Genomic DNA, 15,058 nt, shown 5'->3' with positions numbered 1-15,058 from the left:
TTTTTTCTTTCAGGCAGGAATTAAGCTGCTCAGACAGTATTACAGTATTTCAATTTGTTCATCGTGTTTCGACAGCAGAAATGTCTCCACTAAGCAGATGAAACGTTAATAGAAATTGAATTTTGCCATGTGTGTGTTTGTGTGGAGTATTACAATTAGCTTACGATGCAAAGTGGTGCGTGATATCGTCTTGCCACTCTGAGGAGCTACTTTGGAGCTACTTTGGTATTGAAGAGTTTGTCGGGTCCATCCATCTGTGCACTTTTGCCTCTGTAAATGCTTGAGTGATGGTGTAGTTAATATCTTGAAAATGCTGCTGTATTTTTGTCAGTGGAAAATTTCCCAGAGGAGTGCAAGTAATCTCCTGTGACTTGCCAGGTAGATAATTAAGCTGGTGGATGTGCTTGACAGGTCCGTTTTCTTTAGTTCTTCCACCTTGCTTTCAACGCGCTCACTCAACCATAAATGAGCAGAGGCGGACAGAAATAATCTATTTAATTAAAATCACAGTGCTAGATCTCAGCCCTATTGTTCAAATGCAAGCCGAGGAGGAGAAGTCACATTAGACAAACATCATTGTCATATTGTTCCGCGTCGTCCTCACAGAACCATCCATGTGGATTATCGACAGATGCTCAGACAGAATGGTTTTTTCCTTTTTGGATGTACGTAGCTATTTTCTATTTTTTTATACTATATACAGAGGCAAAAGACTGCCGATCGGCAGCCTCTCGAAATGCTAAGGGTTGAACTTTAAAGGAAAGCTCAGTGGGTCTCATCCTTCCTTTTTCCCTAATGCCCACGATGTGTTTATCAGTGCTTCAGAAGAGCAAACCCTCAAATCAATAAAGCAATTAGTACACCCTAGCCACCAAATCTGGCCAGTGGAGATTGATTGGATGCAACAACAGCCCGGGCACAAAAGGACCTCATCGTTTTTCGTGTGCCTGGCTGACCGCTGACAGGCACATCATCTGCGGCTTGGCTCTGGCACCAAAATATCTGAGAAGGGCTGGGCTGGGCTGGGCTGGGCTGGGAGGGATGATGGAAACTAGTCTGCTTTTTCCATTTATGTAGGATAAAATTCTATCAAATTGGTCCGCTTTTTAACAGAGCCATTTAAACGGTTTCGCACACAAACCCACACACACACTTAATGATCAGGGACATCTACCTGGTCTTTTGTCTTCCTTGTACATCAGCAGCTCGACATGATGTCCTTGGGTACATATTGATGGAGCAGAGTGGAAAGTTCTGTCTTCCACTGTGATTGGTGAAAAGTGACTCCAGCTCTGTGCTGTACATCATGACGAGCAATATCTTCTCTTTTCTTCTCGAGTTCCATTAAATGGACACCAGGTGACAATCTAGCTCAATGGGCCACTATTGCTCAGCCGCCGAAAGATTTTTTCGGGTAACAAGCAAACCACACTGGCTGGATTGATATTTATCCATTTCCAGAAGTGACTTGAAGGAAATGGTTCGTGAGGAGTTATTCATTCATTTTAAATAACATTTTGAAAATAGATGGGTTTTCTTTTTCAAAACAACTGAAAGTTGTGTCCAACTGACTCAACTCTCTGGGTCAACCATCTAGTATTCATGTCCAGAGAAAATATTGTGTCAGGCATTTTCTATACCAAAGAATGCCTATAATCTTTTCAGCCATCTTTTATTTACTTGACACATATGTGGCAAAGTAATCACATTTATTTATCTTCAATGCTCCATGAAGACAAATACAATTCCCGTGGGGCGGGGCTTTACAGCCTTTGGTGCTCCGTAGTTCTCAAAAGGCAGTTAGATCATAAACTAAATGCCATCTTATGTACTGCAGTGAAAGTGAAAGTTGATATTCTACTGTGTTAAAAAAAAATCACACAGAGCTGCACCTGGATGCATCAACACCCTTCATCCTTAATTACCTGGACTGCTTTCAGGTTGCTGTTTGTGCTGATGTTAGGCTGTGGCTTCCATCAGGGAGATGTTCACTTTGTCACATCTGCAAAGGCATTTCCTTTGGCCCCATGGACACAAATCACCTTCCTAATTGCACATTCACACCAAGCCATCGCTCTCCCACACGATCGCCCGCTCGCATTTGCACAAACAGGCAGTCTCGGAATAATTCATGCATTTGTGCTTTAGAAAATGCTACGCCAGCTAGTCTTTAAGGGCCATGCGGTAAGCGTGCACCTTGAGCCCTGCGTGTGTGTTGACAGCGCATGGCACGCCATGCCATGTAAAAAGATATCGGGGGTGTGTGAAATGTCAAGAGACCGTCTTTTCCTTTTTGAATTGGTTATCATTCTGGTCAGCGTCATTATCATCCACCCTTGGTGCAAGGACATTGTCTTTATGTCTCCCGCTGTGCCCCCCCTCCCTCCCTTCTCTCCTTTCTGGTCAGGTTTTCAAATCTAAAGTGGGTATTGTTTCATGAGAAGGGTTTCATCCAGTGGCTGAGGAAAAAGAGCAGCAGATGGCGTGGAGCTACTGTGACTTGGCATGTGATGATGGCGCACACCTGAGGATTCCGAATCACACCACGGACTGCCGGCCTCATGCCTCCTGGTTGTTTTGACAAAATTTAAACCAACACCGTACACCGAGTCGTGCGTCTCTAATTAGGTCCCGTTGAATAAGCCAGACAGCTGCTTTCTGATGGCTGCGACAACATCAACCTGACCCGGGCGTTGTATCGTCAGCAGCTCTATTGTCTCTGTCATATCCCCCGAGGTTGTAGCCAAACAATTTAGCGATCATAAAATGCTCTCGCGGGTCCTGTTACTCCATTTAATCTTAATACAAACACCTCTCGTCTGTCTTGTATCTTTTATCTTTGACCTATTAGTGGGAGAAAAAGATGTCTAACCTTTCGCAATAGACCCACTTTCTGTCCTGCAACAGAAAATAATACAGCATAATGTACCGAGTGGGTGGGCACTGATATTTGAGCCATATAATCAGCGCCTATGGATATGTCCTTTGGAGCAGTTCTTGCCGCAATCTCGTCTGCTTCATGTTAAAGTTTGATGGATGCGGTTAGTTGATTTCAATCCTTTCAATAATACAGAAGATGTAGTGAAATGTTGTTTTGATGAAACATGTGGGTTAGCAACTGTTAAGTGTCTGTGTGCATTTTTTATACTCTAAAGCCCAAGGTGTATTATTAGGCATAATTATGTCTACTGTAGAGAAGCTTTATTTAGTACGTACAAAGTACTGCTCGTGCCTCGACAACAAAAGGATCACAGCGACCGACCGGGAGTACACTGTATGCTCGCAAAGATAATGAAAGAAAACGAGCAAGTGACCTGCTTTGCCTCGTTTTCAGAAAGACAGCAAGTGTATAACTTTTGCATACAAATGCTTTGATGAACAACAACAACAGGTTATTTTTTTGCTGAAGTGCATACAAGCAAATCTCATTTGCGTTACTGTGAGAGTTACTCAACAGTACAAAATGATTAAATGCCACATTTCATCAACAGGCAAAGATCCTATATTATATTATAGCCTACTTACAGAGAATGGGGAGGGGAGTGTCACTGGACAAACCTTGGCTGCAAGATAAATCCTGACTGAAATAACAGCACGTGCATGACCTATATAAAATAATGAACCGAAAAAAACCCGGCTCCTAATTTCGAGAGAATAATACAATCCAACATACTGAACCCTGCCGCGATGGTATCAATTCCTCTAACCTTACGTCCCTCTGGGGTATTGTTTTCTCTAAAGCCCGCAACTCTAAATGCAGATGTGTTTTTCAACTTCATGATTAGATAAGAAAACCTAGCAAAATTGAAGATGAGGCAAATTGGCTCAGCGATTGCATTATGCTAATTGCACAATAATGGTCATTTTCATTCATTAGGCACTTAGTTTTTATCTACAGCTTCCCAAATTTGAGTCATTATCTATTTGATGGCCTCTGCTAACCCCGAGCTAGAGCGCCCATCGCTAAAAAGCCAGAGCAGCTTGCTTTCATCGAATCGCCTTCCACTGTCTGCAGTCCAAATCCTTGTTTGTGTATGAAAATGTTTTTCTTAATCCAGGCAGCATCTGCTTCCTCTCTATATCTGTCTGCGATATTAAAATGCCAACTTAATCATGATATGAATAAGGCAATGATGTCTTTTAAAGAAAAGCTACTTATCTATGACAGTGGAAAATCACTGCATTCAAGCAAACAAACACAAGTGAGCGCTGCTCGCTGCATGGCTGGATTGCATTTTAAATGACAAACCCTGCAGGGGTGTTTTCAAGCAGGACAGCGACCAGATGCTGTTTGCCGTCCTTAAAGTTCACTGATCATGCAAGTGAGTCTCAATGTTTAAAAAGAAAGAGCAATGTTCAATCATCACCCATCCGACGGATCATCCCCGTTTGTTTTCGGACAAGAATGCATTTTTAGTTGTAGTCAAAATTCACATGGCAGTTTACAGTGTCGTTTGCCTGTGAGATGTTTTCTTAATCTCTCGGCACAGCATGAATATTTTCTTTAGGAGAAAGTCAGAACATCCTGATAATATCCTTTTAGGCACAGGGAGGGCATTCAATTCACAAAGAACCCAGACAACTGTCAAAGCAGACTTTTCTTGTGAGGTGACATTTATGCGCGGCTACACAGAAAAGTGCCTGCTGCACCGAGAATTGAATAGATTATTGAATCACGTCTTGTAGGAGTTCAAAGAAGATAAAATACAACCTATAGATACTATCTTTTTGCATCAGACTGCGATTACATTTACATGCTATCAAAATTCAACACTCGATTCATGGATGCCGCTCACAGATTATCCTGATTGGCATTTTTTTTTTTATGTGGCATGGTTTGTTAAAGAAAGGCAAAAAAAAAAAAAAAAGGACTGCTATTTTTCTCCCCTATCAATTCAGAAAACAACTGTGGCCAACAACAATAGATGGAAGTAAGAAAGAAATCTTTGGATGGTAATGAACTGATTCAGATATGATTCTAATTGAACCAAGTTCAATACAGTTCTGGCTCAAATAAAATATATATAGAACTGTTGATATACAGTCAGCATTTCATAATCAAAATTCAAAAGCTGCACCTAGCTTTAATGAAACCACGACTGCAAGTTTTTCATTTAATACCAGCCTGGAATTTCTCATGGGTATTTAGCAAATTGATCAAATTATTCAGCTGCATAAAAGCAATCTCCTCTAAAATCTTACTTAAAAATGGCAGAATAGAGCTTGTTTTGTAATAATTGGAGGTCACAATGGGAAAGCCATTTCTCTTCATGTGCCTTAAATAATGTGGTCATTAGAGCAGTGAGAAAAACAGCCATATGAAGGCAATACATCATTTACAATAGTTGCTATTTCATCATTTCAAATGCCATAAAAAGAAGCAAGTTGATTTTTGGGTGGTGCCTGTTGACTTGTCGCAAACCAAATTTGAGCTGCTCAGTTTATATTGAAATGAATATTATTTACGTTTTTACCGATCAGGTTTGCAAAATAAATTGTACATTAAGACTGGAGCATGCGCACCTAATATTGTGACCAGATAATCTTCTATATATTTGTGTTTCATATTCACCTATAGCTAAACATTACCACAACATCTCCACCCAGCAAACTGTATTTCAATGAAACGGAATAACGGAAGGTAAAAAAAAAAAAAAAAAAAAACCTTGATAGTTCTGGTGCACCTTGACTGCAGTAGTGCAAGGCAGTAGTGTAGAGGTAGGTCAGTGGCAGTAAATTCCACAAAGGCCATGCTCCATCAAAAAGATATAAACATAACAATGAATAGTGGCTTGGAGAGCTGCAGTGACCAGAGGACTTATGAAAACTGTATTTGGTCGAGTTAAATCAATAGGATGACATTGGATGGAAGCACTGAGAGAGGGAAAAAAAAAAATCAAAAAGAAAATGTCATTGCCTGTATCAAAAAGAAAGAAGGTCCACACCGGATGAGAACGACCGAATAAGAACATGTAAAAATGAGTGACTCGGGAGAATGCTGACCTTTGAAAGGTCGAACAATCTTAAACATAAGCTGTCTGATGTATTTCATTAAAAAATCATGTGCGGCAGGGCCATCCATGCGAGTCCATCACTATGTGCTGAAGAAATAGTCTTCTTGACTCAGGATCTGTCAAGATCTTCTTAAATGAATTTCAGTGTTTCTTGCCTTATCGTTTTTATATCTAATTTAGGTGTAAGCAAGATGCAACTAGTCATGATCAGCAATCCAGCTCATCATTTAAGAAAAACAGGAAGCTTTTCTTTTTTCTTTCTTCTTACCAGACGGGAATATTAATTGAATATTTGTTGCGCAGATACAAACTGAGCGATTTTAAAACTTCAGCCAGAAGTCTAGGATACCGGATCCCATTGAGCAGATGTTCCCTTTCTTATGATTGTATCCAATGAATCATTTCTCCTTATTTGACATTTCAAAGTAATATTCACAACGTGTCACAACGTGTCCTTAAATGAAAGATGGAACAGATGATTCTGCCCCAATGGGACTGGCAAAATATTTGGAGAATGAGCATTCAAACGGCATGTAATGTCTTTTAATTGGCAGCAAATAGCCTGGAGCCACCTCATTTGCTCCTTTCAGCCATCAGGTGAATAATTGTGTTAGAAAATTTGCCGCTGTGGTAATGAGTGAGGATTTGATGGGCCGCCATACGGCTTGGTCCGCCGTCTATGGTTCTGTTTCACTAGCTGGGTGACGGAGCCAGAAGGTGACTGTGGTGCTGCTACATTGTGAAAATAAACAAAGAGACAAGAGGTGTTGCACATCATGTGACTACCCGCTGCTAATGTTTACTTACTCTGCGTACAAATGTATTTTTTTTCTCTCTTCCGAAACTGGATGTTTGTCACAGCTAGTATTGGAGTGTGATGTTGTTATATCCGTGGCATCCGGGAGGGAGTGTGGACTATGAAAATCGAGGCTCCAGACACTAAAGAACCATGTGATTAGGATTTATTTTTTTATCAAGTCAGCCCCAGAATTAATATTTATCCTTTACTTCCAGGTTTTTTATTCACTATTTGGACCTGCCTGCAGGCAACGAATCCAATTTGAGCATCCGATTTAATATGTGTATTCGCACTTGCCAATGATCAGAGGAGTGCTCATTTAAGAAAACCAAATTCACTACTTGATTTAGCAAAGAGCTCACATGTGTATATGCCAGCGAGACAGAGGAAGAGAGTTCAGATATTTATGAGGGGCATCAGCACACGTGACCATAATAAAACAAAAAAAATACAGCATTTTGAGGCAAACATTCGATCCGGATAAGATTGTAATTGTGCAATATAGCGGCGACAGAAAGGCCATGTTGCATCAGAAGCTACTGGATGAACGCAATATTGACGAGGGGGATTAGTCACAACCACAGTACTGCCATAAAATGGATGTAGATTAGATCAATCGATACCATGACATTGCATGTGAGCACTTGTCGGTCGAGTGGCTCTCAGTCTTGATGCGTTTATGTCGAATGTTTTTTTTCTCCTTGGATCCATGTTGGATCAGGCTGAAACTTCACCTTAAATCAATTTTTAAGATGGCAAAGATATGACTATTTGAATTGGGTATATTGCTTGTAAATTTTATAGTGGCCAAAACAAAACGGAAAAAAAGACAAATTATCTTGTAAGCAGCGCATTTAACATTGCCTGGAACTTATGCTTTTGGTCTCTGAAGACTGACTGTACAGCATATGCCGATAAGGAGGTCGCTAAATTGTGTTAAACGGCAAAAGATATTTTTAGCGTGCCGACGTTTGTGAGGGCTCATTTTTAATTTCATATTCACGGTCAGGGGAATATCATCAGCGACCACTGTCGGTGCGGCGCAGCTGCTTGGTTCAACCTTCAGAGAGCTTGTATGGAAATGGCTGACTGGATCGAGACAATCCTCAGTAGATTCTGGAACGAGACACTTAGCCTGCAGCTCTTAACCAAGTTCACTTAATAAAAACATTTCAACTCATTCAAACTGGGAATGCTAATCTATAATGTAATGAGCTCGGGGTGCTGCTGTTCTCGGATACGCCCCAGTGAAAGGTGTTCAGCTGGGGGGGGGGGGGGATTTTGCATGGCAGGTTGTTAAGCATCCCAATTGTCTGTGGATTGTTGCTGTTTTATTAGGCCCGGTTAAAGTATGCCACGTGTTCACAGATGTTTTATGCCTCTTGAAATATTCATGGGTTAAGATGATTTACTTAGCGTTTGATGTTTGCCGACTTGATGTTATTGATTCCTTGCTAATGTAGACATACATCGCCTGACCTGGGAATAGATTCATATGTACATACAGAATCAGACACGATTCTTTAACCATTATTTAAAAAATTTAAAAAACCCGAAAATGATGCCGCTCGCATTTTAACTGCAGCTTATAAGAGGGAGCACATCTAGTTCCGGCCTCTGCTCACTGGCTCCTTGCACATTTTAGAGTGCATTTTAAGATGTTTTTATTTGTCTTTAAATCGGCTCGCCCTATCTTTCCTCTTTGAGCTCTTCCGCCCCAGTGCCTCAGCTCAGCTAGCCACCAGATGCTAATGGAGGTATCAAGGACTAAGAGGGGATGGAGCTTTTCACGTTGCTGCTCCATCCTTCTGGATGAATGTTAAATGGCTCTCCATTACCGTCTTAATTTCTTTTTTTTTATTGTTTCCATTTAGAGTCAGCATGAAACTTGTTACCCTTTTAGAGTTTTATTGTGTAAACTGATTTGATTGTTTTGACATGTCCGAATTGTACTTTACGTACGACACTATGTATGCTGCTGTGGTCGTTTGTAAAAGTGCTCTATAAATAAAGTTCAACTGATGGTTTGGTGGCCAACATGACATGTGACTTTAAAAATGGATGACCGGATAAAAGTTTCCACATGCAAGCGACCCTCTACAAACTTCAGGAAAGCTTCCTTTTAATTTCAGACTTATATTGGAAATGTGACATTTTAATTGCTAGTATAAAAATAGCTCAGTCTCGGTTGGGAATGCTAAGCCATCCATCAAGTGGGAAATAATACAGCTAAGTAAAACACTCTTGACCTGAAAATGTGTCTTGGAGCATTGTGAAATTTGCCAGAATTTGACATTCGTGGACAAATGTAATTTGACTGCTTGGTGATGAATTGCTGCCTTGACATCACTCAGTGTGATAAATTAGATTGAAAAAAGAAAAAAAAACACCCATTCTTGGTTTAGGGGTGTCATGCTTTTGCAGCTTTGTTTCCTTTTCTTTTGATATAAATAAATATACATGATAAGATGGCTCCTCACTTTGTTCATTAGCATTAACGTCGAGTCACAAACTTTCTTTGTGTTTACATGGAGTAGAAGCAAGAGAAGGTAGTGTGTTTGTTGTGCCCCGTTTTGCTACGCTTGACTTCTTTAATGAACACCAACTGAAACGTTGGCTTGTTTACAAAGCCATCAACCTTTTCTTTGTTTCCGGTTGTTGGATTACTTCAAGTTGCAAGTCTGCCGTCTCGTATCGGCTGTCATCTTCAATTGGACAAATCTTCACACTCTAAAGTGCGTCTGCTTTAAGTGAGGAGTATAAATCGATAACGCGGTAGATAAAAGGTGCTCGGCAGTAGTATGGTTATAGATTTGCCGGTTATCAGATATCGAGGGTGTTCCTTTTCAACCTCTCATAAATGTGCTCCTTTTGTGGTGATCCATCTGACATAACTTTATGACATCATTCTCGCTGATATCTCCGAGATGATCCGTGAAATGACTCAATAGATTCAAGTGCCACAAAATAATTGCATTTTACAAACCTTACCCAAAATAATGGGTGTCTCTTCTTTAATTGTCTGCTTCAAGCCAGTCCAAATTCCACAGCCTAGATATGCGAGTCGCTATGATAACATTTCATTACAAAAGGTAAAGAGATGCTGACGTGTTCTTTGCCCTGTGTGTGCACTCCATTCCTGTCATCCAAAGCCGTATGCAGTATGCGCTATTCTTTGATATGCTGACGATGAAGTTAAAGCAGCGGTAGGTATTTCTCAGATAATGACTTTATAGCATCAGAGATGACTGCCTAATTCCTGGAAGGGAGGGAGCGAGGGAGCGAGGGAGTCATCATTGCTGTTCCTTTTATTAGCGCTCCCGCTTCATCAGGGTGAGGGGAACAAGGCCATGTCGCCGCTGTGTGCAAAGAGAGAATAATGACCCTGTCTGTCATCGTCGTCTACAGCAAACAGACAACGGAAGGGAGAAAAAAAAAAAAAAGAGCCAACGTTCATCTGAACTGACTGTGCATAAAATCATACACATTTTCCCCCTGCTTGCACAATACGTCTATGATTAGGAGTGACATGGACTTTTATAGGACCCCTGCGGGGCTTTTCATGTCAAATCCGTGGAAAAAGAAAAACGGTGTTACGTCCTTCAAGGGAAATTCATGTTTGCTTCATTTAAAAGATGTTGCTTTGACATCGGTAATTGACCACTTGAAGTAAAAAGGCTGTTTGGTACCCAGAATGAATGAGTTAAGCCGAACTGGATACTGTCATCTTATTTTGAGGTGAGGACACTTTCTTTTTTTTTCACAATGATTGATCAAACACTGCACTGCTATTAACAACTTTGAGTAGGATGAGTACATTTTTGTAACTTGGGACCTCAAGTACCATCTGCACCCCAAGTAGACATCTGCTTCCATAGAAAAGGTAGTCTAATAAAAGACATAACACCACCCAAATAAAGAGGCAAAAATATTCATTTCAATTAGAAATGAAAGAACCCTTCTTCTTTTTTCTTATTGTTAGATTTGTATTTTAAAATCCATACAATGAAAATGTGTCATCTCAGCCATACAGAGTGATGGGATGCTGCCTGTCACACCAGATCTCTTCAAACACACACAAGAGGTTAAATGACAACATAATGAGCATCGCAAATAAGCCCTTAAGGTATCTGGGCTCGTGAAGCCCTTTCCCCTTTTGAAAGAACTTATTTCTCTGCCACCGTGTGTTTTTCAAAATCCATGAAATCTGTTCTCCTCTCCAAGCATCCACTCATATGTACTAAATAAATCTCTCCACATTACTCGCTGTGTAAAAGTGCCTGATTATGCATTCAGATAAGGAATCCGAATTGATGCCAATGGGAAATTTGGATTTCATTGGGATACATTTTAGAATTCTCGGATGTCTATCATTGTCTGTCCTGTTGTTGTTTTAATTTAGAATCAATTCTATAACTAGAGGGAAATGAAGTTAGCGTGGGTTTGATTAATACAACTACTTCACGTAGGCAAACATGAGGATTGTTTAGGTTCGGAAATATCATACGATATATTCTGTAGGTCTGTCCTGTCACACGCTGAATAAGACGGACAAACGCGGCACTATTCAAAAGTGTTTTTCAAATGAGTACATGGCGTATTAGCTACTTGAGGAAATCTCCCCTGAGGATTGGGCTCAGAGGGATAATCAGCCGTGGTGCACCACACGCTTGACAAAAGGCTTACTTGCGTGCATGCGTGCATTTTGCTTTTTCTTCTGTTGTGCAGCCTTCATTAACATCCACGGACACAAAAGTATAGAAATCCCACATGCATGTGAGATCCTGCAGAGTTAAGGGGCGAGCTAATCTGACGTCCGTAATCCAGTCTAGTTGTTGTTTTCCCTCTGGTGTGTGTATCTGTTGGACTGAGCCATTCACGGAGTTTGCGCGGCAGGTTTTTGCCTTGTTGATGAGGAGCCTATTCCTAGGATTAGTCACTGATAAATTAAATTAAAAAATACCAGTTTTGTGACTTTGAGATGAGTCCATAATCTGCTAATAAGACATTCACTTTTTATACACAGCAAAATATTGATGGATTTTCCTCACAGCTTCATAAAAAACAAAAGAAAAAAAGCTCTAAAACTGCAAATCCACTACTTTAATTAAATAACTCATTAAATGTTGAAATCTGTCATTAGATGATTATTCTAAAGCACAAGATTATTGTAGTGGAGATGAAAATGAATGAAAATCATTGCCTATAAAGGCATCAAGACAGGAGCTCATCCGCCTGCCTGCAGACAAGCTCTAACAAAGCCTTGGACGTAGAAAGACTTGAAACCATTTGCTGATCAGCCACCACACTTCTTCCCCATCAGTGCTTCTTTCTGCCAGTTCAATGCACCGAGCGGCTCACTGCGCCTTCCATGCACACCAGTAGAGAGCACTACCTATTTCTGTCTGCAGGCAACCTGTCCATGATATTGCTTGCCTGGAGCCAGGAAAATCTCTTGCTGCATAAAATGGAGGGGGTAAATTAGATGAGAGCCAGCGCCCAATATTCCACACTCCTTTCTCAAGAGGCATCACCTACGTGTGTTTGTTGAAAATAACTAAGCTGGCATCTTTAGCAGTTTGTGCAGAACTAAAACGTCGCACGAATTAACTACTATGGAGGGCTGCTGTTAAGCTGAGTTGCTTCCTCCTCTCAAATAAACACCTTACGGCTGCTACTTTGTACAGTTGAGTGAATAAATGCTGAACACAATTTGAGGACATATGTTCATAACTGCTGAGTTGTTCTTAGCGCTAAGACTTTTTAATTTCGGTTGAATAATGCCAAACAAATGTTGATAAGGGGCATTCAATCAAACCCTTCTACTACATATTTTAGTAACTTGAGCGTTTTTTTTTCCTCCCCATAACAACAGCACTTACAAATTGCGTGACCTGACTGAACACAACACAAAGAGCCAAAAAGGAAACACACAAGGGCCTCCTCAGCACCTCCACCGGAGCACTTATCAACATGGCAAAGCGTATGAGTATGAGTCAGTGTTGGCGCCAGCAGCTGCGACGGTGACAGACTACAAGTCACTGAGAGATAAGTCAAGCACAATGAACCCCGACTAGATAATCATTGGTGTGTGAACACTGGTCAAGCCGCGCCAGCAGTGACCATGGTCCCTGAAGAGGCAGAGAGGCCATCTCTGTAAGGTCAATGACCTCACTGCGGTCAGTGCTGGTTGTTTTCATGCTCAGTCAAACACCGGCCGGATAACACATGTTGCACACACTCATAGTTACACATTTTGATGATAACCGATGTCTGGATTAGAATTTGCATTGCTTCACCATTTAAAACAGCTGCTCCTACCTTGTTGGAGATGGAGGAAGAATGTCCAATAAAGGTGCAGGTAATCCAAATTGTAAGCTTGAAGCAGTAATATTCCTACTATCTTCTTTTTTTTTTTGGTCTCACACACAAGCACACACATCTACTATCTTCTTGACTGAAACAGACTGCCATGTGGAAGCAATCTTTACCTGATGAGGTACCTGAGCAGGTGACTGACCAGGTGACCAAAGACCGTGTCAAAATAAAAGCCCATGGCCCAAATTTTAAACACATTTCAAAATAAAGATCCATGAGCCTAGGCCAGCCAATCCAAACCAAAATTAAAGTTGAAGATAAGGAAACCAAATTTTGCCAAATGTTCCCAAGGTGAATCGGCTGAATCTTAAAAATATGGTGAAATAAAAAAATATTAGCCTGCAAGGCATGCCTTTCTGGAATATTCTTGAACTTGGAATGATGTGAATGATGTCATGATGTACGCCACAATTGAAGTTTAGATAAATGTGAGCATTTAAATGTGTTACAGTATGCAACATGAACCATAAACCGTTGCATACATATATTCTGTGTCGAGCGCAAGTCCAGGAACAAGCAGAGAGCAAAAGTGGAGCCAGTTGACTAAGAGCCATCTGCTGCATCAATTGACCCAAGCTCATAATTGCCACTTTTACATTCTATGAAATTGTTTTATTTACTTAAGCTTGCACTTAATGGTAATTTATTTCACGATAAAAGTGCCCAAATGGTCTCAAAGAGGAGCAGTTGAGGAGAAGGTTTCTGCGGGCATCGGAAAGGGTTGCAATTAGCCACGGCATCAAGAGGACTCAAGGAGGGAAGTGATTCTAATGAGGAACAAAGAAAACACTCGAAGAATGACCTTGTGCTCGTATCTCTTCCAGGGGTGACCATATTCTCACATCAGACCATAGCTGCCATTACATTAAGACGGGAGCATGAGCCAAAGAGCAGCAGCAGGTGGGTGAGCAGGATGTTTCAAGCAGGAAATAAACACCCGTGTCGCCATTCCAACAAGAAACGGGGGTGCCTGGACCCGTGGAGCGGTTGGAACAAGAAACTGGCTTGCCTGGAGGCTATGGCAAAATTCAGGAAGGAAGGAAGGAAGGTCATTAAAATTGTCTTTAGCCTGTTGTACTTCATTAAACTCGAAGACAGCCATCATTCATTCTCTGCTCGTCCTCTCTTCTTAATATTCCACAAAAGTCATTTGTGTGTGGAAACATCTATTAGGAATCAATTTGATTGGCTGAATTCCATTTGCAATGTTGTTCCATTTGTCACTCGCCTCCAATTCTCTCAGGTCGGTCCTCATTCTCTGCTGTAATTTACTTTTTGTTGTTATTCTATTTTGCTCAATCATGCCTGGAATAACTTTTTAATCCCCCTTCCTACTTGTTACAATGCTAAAACTGTTTTGTCATTTACATTTGCTTGTCTTTCTTGTTTCTGCTTTGTGTGCTTTTGAGGTCATTTGAAAGGGTGTTTTATATTACAAATGCATCATTATTCTAATTATTATTGTAAGATCTTAGCTGTGACTAGACGACATTTGGTGCATTCATTGCGTGGCTCACTGGTCTTTATAAAGCTAATCCTTTCATCTGTGATTACATTTCACAATTCTTTCTATCATTTGCGAGCAGCCAATATGTAAAGCAGGATTCATATTCCACGTTTGACTTTCAGCTTACATCAAAATGTAAAAAATCCTTAGAAGTGACACTAAACCTCCAGTGATGACTCTCTGAACATAGCTTAGCAAATGTAAGAAGTTCTAACCGGCCTGTCACCCTTGAAATTTGTCTGTGTGGGTAAGCAGCAAAGGATTGCAACTTCTGTATATAAAAATGGCAATAAAAAAAGTCTGGAAAATGCAATGGAAGTCCTTGAAATCCAGCCACACCAAGATTTTCACCATGTTAGT

At 40.7% G+C, this 15,058-nt stretch overlaps 1 protein-coding gene across 1 annotated transcript in view; it reads right to left on the bottom strand.

Annotated features, from left to right (window-relative positions):
- Positions 1-13,293, bottom strand: part of LOC125981238 (leucine-rich repeat and fibronectin type-III domain-containing protein 2) — a 94,419-nt gene extending 81,126 nt beyond the window's left edge. The window contains exon 1 of the mRNA XM_049741180.2: positions 13,135-13,293. The gene's annotated coding sequence lies outside the window, so the exon portion shown is untranslated. The remainder of the gene's footprint in view (positions 1-13,134) is intronic.
- Positions 13,294-15,058: the final 1,765 nt, after the last annotated feature.

The sequence above is a fragment of the Syngnathus scovelli genome, chromosome 14 (assembly GCF_024217435.2).
Source record: "Syngnathus scovelli strain Florida chromosome 14, RoL_Ssco_1.2, whole genome shotgun sequence".
In the NCBI taxonomy this organism is placed as follows: Eukaryota; Metazoa; Chordata; class Actinopteri; order Syngnathiformes; family Syngnathidae; genus Syngnathus; species Syngnathus scovelli.
The sequence above is the reverse complement of the archived record's forward strand: the minus strand, read 5'-3'. Positions and strand labels throughout refer to the sequence as shown.